Source organism: Cupressus sempervirens, chromosome 11, assembly GCF_028749045.1.
Source record: "Cupressus sempervirens isolate cs-2001-9-10 chromosome 11, ASM2874904v1, whole genome shotgun sequence".
NCBI classification, from domain to species: Eukaryota; Viridiplantae; Streptophyta; class Pinopsida; order Cupressales; family Cupressaceae; genus Cupressus; species Cupressus sempervirens.
In genome coordinates, this window is record NC_143128.1 from 520,447,925 (window position 1) to 520,453,924 (window position 6,000).

Below are 6,000 nucleotides of genomic sequence, written 5' to 3' on the forward strand. Positions count from 1 at the left end.
CTTAACTTTGATTAAATCTATGGATTTTCATAAATTATTTATTATATGACCTACTTCTTCTATGGATCCCTAGCATATCATTTTACTTAGCCTAAGTTATACTTTAAAGGTTGTGATCATGATTTAATATTAACTGCATTTTCTTGTCATTCCTGTGATATAAGTTTCATTGGAGCTGTAATCTGGTAGCCTTTTTGGTGAGGCATTATAGAACATGTATAGGACCTCCTAATTGTTCAAATGAATTGCTTTACTTGGAATTAATTTAGTTGAAATTGCTCTAATTTTTTTGAGTCTAATATACGACTCTTAACACATAATTTTATATGCAAAATATTGTAGTTTTGGTGCATGCATTCCATAAGTATTCCATTGTTATTTTAAAAAATAGGTGTCACATTTGGCCCCAAGAGTGCTGAGCAGTGATTATTAAGTTTTTTAAGTTGTTTTTTGACAATTTATCGCAAGGGAAGCTTCTAGATGCAACACCCTATGGTGTCATAAATTTCTCTAACAAGTTCCTTACCCCTGTATATTTTTTAAATATTATAATCTAGACTTTAAATTACATGTTATTTACATGCAAAAAGGTTATATATCCCTTGATTGTGCTTTTATTCACTGTTGTCGCAAAAAAATTTCTCAAGAATAACTTAGAAAATTAGATAGGCCAAAGAGTTTTATGTTAGCTATCTCATTCTATAATTAATTGGGAAAAACTTGAGAAAAAATCTGCAAAAGAAGGAAAATTTCAAAAGCATTGACAAAAAGCTTGCCTTTTTTGGTTTCATTCCAAATAAAAGTCAAAGAGAAAATCAAACAAAATGAGTTTATAACATGAACAATAGAATTTTTTATTTAAATTGTTAATTACACTACATAATTCAACATTGAAGTTGAAGCCTAGAAGTTGATTTCAATTTACAAAATATAAAATATATAGTAAACCAACAAAGTGAAAATATATGGGTGGGCCATATGAGGTTGGTTTCTATGATCCATGGGCTACAAATAGTGATGTTGAATATTTGGGATTCAAACTCCCAATTTGATTGATCTTAGATTGATCATATGTCTTAGATTTGATTGATCTTAGATTGATTTTAAGTTTTCCAAAAAAATTGCCTTAATCCTAACCTTATGAGATTTCAAGAAATCAAATCCAAACCCTGAACTTTAACTTTTTAGCTTTTCTTTTGAGTTCAATATTACAAGATGTAGACACCTAAATCTAATTACACAAATAGGTAATCATATTTAGTCATCTCCTAGGGCATTATTGATTAAATATTTATTATTTAATTAATTAATCATCATCCCCTAGTTAATGTATTTATTTAATTAACTATAGCCCAATTGGTAAAATCAAATGATAACCTAAAATCAATTTATTAATTAAATCCCTATTCCTCTATTAAATTAAAAAAATTCCCAAATCTATTTAATTTAATCTCATATCCCTTATTAATTAAATAAATAATTTATTAAATAATCATAACCCTTAAAACATCAGTAAAGCCTATCCTAACCCCTAATTCAACTCATTCACCTATACTAACCTCACTTAGCCTTCTAACTAACTCATCCCATCAAAGCTAAGCCACTTGCACCCTAACCTCCTTTCTAAACTAAGTCTAACCCCCCTCCTAAACATGTGCACAACATTAAGCAAGGGTTAAGACTTGCTAACCCAAGCCAAAGTCAACAAGTCTTCCCTATCCTCTTCCATCCTTATCCAAGAGCATTAATGGCTCTTACATGTCATTAATGACTCTCACATCCCTCTTTATGTCTCATACATCCCTCTTACACACTCATCCTCCCTCATTACTCCCTTTGACCAACCATTATCCCATACCCTCACACTCATCCTCCTTGTGAAAAGTGTCACTCCCCTATTGGCTCCAAACAAGCACAATCCATGTGCTTCCCTTTGAAAGAATCTTAGCCTTCCCTTACCATTCTTCCATCCTTGCATCCTAACCATCCATTTCACTACCCCTTAGCCTATAAATAAAGTCCTTCCCTCTCACAATCCATCATCCACTTTTATGCAAACTTATAATGCTCCACTAACCACTACATCATAGTCATTTTGCACCACCAACATGTTGAAATACATCTACACCCCTAGTGTCAAAACCTTCACCCATCTACACACTTAGTAAAAAACCCCATCCATTTGGAATCTTGATCATATCGTGAGCATACTTCCCTTATCCATCAAGGACATAGCTTCATCATCATAGGTTATGCCCAAGGAACTTACTATTCTTGGTTTGCCTTCCTTTTGGTGATAACCTTATCCTATCATAACTGTTAATTGTTTAGTTTTGTATATACTTTCGTTATTAGTTAGTATTCCTTTATTACACTACTAGATTAGGTGATACATTTTAGTACACCGGTGGGACCCTGCATTTGGGTCACTATAATAATACTTTTTCTTGTTAATGTTTGAACTAACCAAAATAATATTTTGTGTTCATTTGTGCATGCAGGTGGTTTTCTAACACATTTTACAAGCACTAAAGTCCCTTACCAAGAATCGTGATCCTAATCATAAAATCAAATTCTAGTTTAACCAACTTTTTAGCACCCTTTGTTCATGATCCCAAAGCCACAAAATCGTGAACCCGCAATTGCAAAATCATGGTCACAAACCCACAGGAATGCAAACTAGTAAAAAACTCACTACCAAAACTCACTACCATGTGCCATTAAAAATACCCCCTCATTCCTATTGATCCTATTCCAAAGGGAATGCCAGTTTTTACCAGTGGGATCGCTATTAAAAAACTATAAAAATGCTTGAGCTATTTAGTCAACCATTATACCCAACTTTTTCCCTCCTCTGTTGAACCTGTAGATAAATCTATCTATGTGAATGCATCCCCATAAATCTAAGGGATTTCCATTTTGTGGGACTATCCTAGTGTTTTTTTCCCATGACCCATTTTTCCATGGTTTCACCAGTTCTCTACACTTCAATCCTATCACCTTTCAGCTACGTTCCCATGATGCAGGATCATTGTTTAAACCTGCGGGTTTTCTAGATTGACTGACCAGCAACAAACCTTTAATTTTTCCTTTTGTAGGTATTTTTTGGAGTGGAATACTATGAGGTTTTTGCAGGTTTTCTTAAATGCTTACTAGAGAATCCATTTTTTAAATGCTTTAAAATGAACAATTTTCACTTTTTCATGGAATATATTTAAATCTTAGAACTCTTTTCATTAGAATGTTTGAATGGTTTAATTTTAAAATTCCACTTTTGAATTTCAAGTATTAAAAATTGAACCAATGCCATGAACACTTCATTTAATGGCACAAATGAACATTATGTGCAAACACCTCAATTTTAGTGCTTAAAATCAATTCATAAAATCTTGAATTCTTTAAGGATAAACTCATTCTTAATCCAAAAAAACCTTTTGTCTCCTTGTTCCAAATTTGTCTCTTTCAAAACATCCTTGTTAACTATCCTACTTGATCAAAAACAACACATTTGTCTTCAAAAAAATCTCATCCTCGTTATTTCAAAAATAGTTGCTAGCAAGTCCATTTGCAACAACTTTGGTCTCATTGGTTTGACTTTACATTTTTCAAAACTATCCTTTTTATCTCAAAAACAACTATTTAGCATAATCTAATTACAAACAAACCTTTTTCTACTTGGTTGAAATTTGTCTCTTTCAAAATATCTTTGTTTCCTATCCTACTTGATTGAAAACAACACATTTGTCTTCAAAACAGATCCTCGTTGCCTTTGTTTAAAAGGATTGTTAGCAAGTTTATTCACAATAGATCCTAAGCCTAGTTTACCCCATTTTACTACCTTACCATTTTTGGAAACTTAGCTATTCCTCAACTGATTTATGTTTCCAAGCCAAGGTTAAAAGGTATACTTAGCGTAGTCACTACATATAAAAGACCATAGTTGCAATCAAATCTCTTAGAGTTGTCTCATGTCAAGCCAAACCAAGACCAAGCTCAAAAAAGGCTAAACTTCCACAAATACCAGTTTACAAGGAAATAGAAGCATAACACAAAAAAATACACCCCCAACCCAAGGATCTCCAAACTAGACCAAATTGAGAAAGACGGTGCAAACATTGCATTACAAACTAAGTGGGATTATAAAATCTAGAACCAAATCTTTAACAAGGTGTCAACCATAGCCTTATCAACAACTCTAGTGTTACTTACTCTAATTAGGTCCTTTTTTGTACACACACTTATGCACTTATCTCCTCATAGGCTTAGTCTTTCACATAAATCCACCACCCCATTCAAGTATTTAAATAGTATTATCTCCCCCCATTTTGGCATCAACCTTAGGTTTTCAAAAATCCTCCAAATATATCATTAAGCCCTAGCACCCTCCACTATTTACTCATTAAGTAGAAACATTTAGTATCATTTCATTAAGCTTTATTTCCCTAAAAGAAGTTTTCATCCATCTCACCATCATAGCTATCCTTAAAACTAAGCATTGTCTAGGGTAGGCTATCACTTGTGTCCCACATCACCTTGAGTAAAACGTTGGGTTACACACTTGATTCCTCTTTGTCTTCAAAAAAAGGACATAAGGCTACCTTAGAGTTTGATATCACCATCACATTTTCAAAGATCACACTTAAGGGAAACACAATCTGCTTCACTTAGTACCATATCATTTAAGGTCTCAATAAACACAATTTCACACACTCTCCTTTACATTTTAGGAAATCCCTCCACCCTAGTCACACTTAGGAAAATTACTTTTTCACATACACTTATCATCATCCTTTTCACTTTTCACCCTTAGGGAAGTTATCCTTTTATGCCACCCATCACACATTTCAATAAGAACACACAAAAAAATAAGGACATGGATCCTAGTCATAATAGTAGCACAGCTCAAGCTCAGCCATCCCCCGTAGTTTCCATGACACCACCAGATCCACCTCTAAAAACCCCTAAAGAAATAGGTTCTTCCATAGATATTGATGCTTTCATGAACCAACCTAGCCATGCAACCATTGTTAATGCCATCATAGATCGAAATATGGAAACCATCATGGCAAACTTCTTAAGGGACAATGTTCTTATCTTTGAGTATGGATGCCCACCACCTACAAACATTACAGATCCTACACATCCTCTATTTGTATGGCAACCACCATTCATAGGTTCATCTATCCATTGTGATCCTTTCTTTTCACCCAATAGTGGGTACCAACCAACATAGATAGAACCAGAAGACCTGAATATCCCCTCAACCAAGGTCACTGCTCCCATTCTACAAAACACCCATTCCATTCTCACTCAACCCTTAGTACATACCATGTCCCAACCAACCACAAGTGTATTGTCCACATCTACTTCCACTATCCACATCCCCACTTCACAAAATACCCATTTTACACTTAGCAACACTGCATTTTCCCTTCCATCTCAAAACACATCTAATCCATCCACTATAAAAATGCCTTCACTAGGGTCAAATACTTCATCTTCCATCCCACCCAACATCACTATCAATCCATTTTTCACTAGCCAAAGTACTTTGGCCTCATTTCCTTTAGGGCCTTGGAGTTTTGGTACGGTACAAGGGCCTACCACTAGCCTCCCCTTTAGTGTTACACCCATATCCATCCCTCAGTCACTTTCATCCCTCACTCCTCAAGTCTATTCATTACCAACCATTACCAACTATTTTTCTATGCCACCCTTAGGCAATAGCCAAATCATCCCTCCACCACAATACCCGATTGCGAACACTCTTCTTCACATTAATTACTGTTGGTGTAAATAAGTATTCACTATTTACACTTTACTTAAGTTTACTTAGGTTAATGCATATTTTATTATTTTTTAGTTAGTCACCTAGGAGTATGCATACTCTTGTGAGTTGTCATGTTGACAACACTGGATTTTGCACCTCATTTATGCACATGGTGTCTACACCACAGGAGTTAGCACTTCAATTAAGTAGATGGTGTCTACAACATCTTT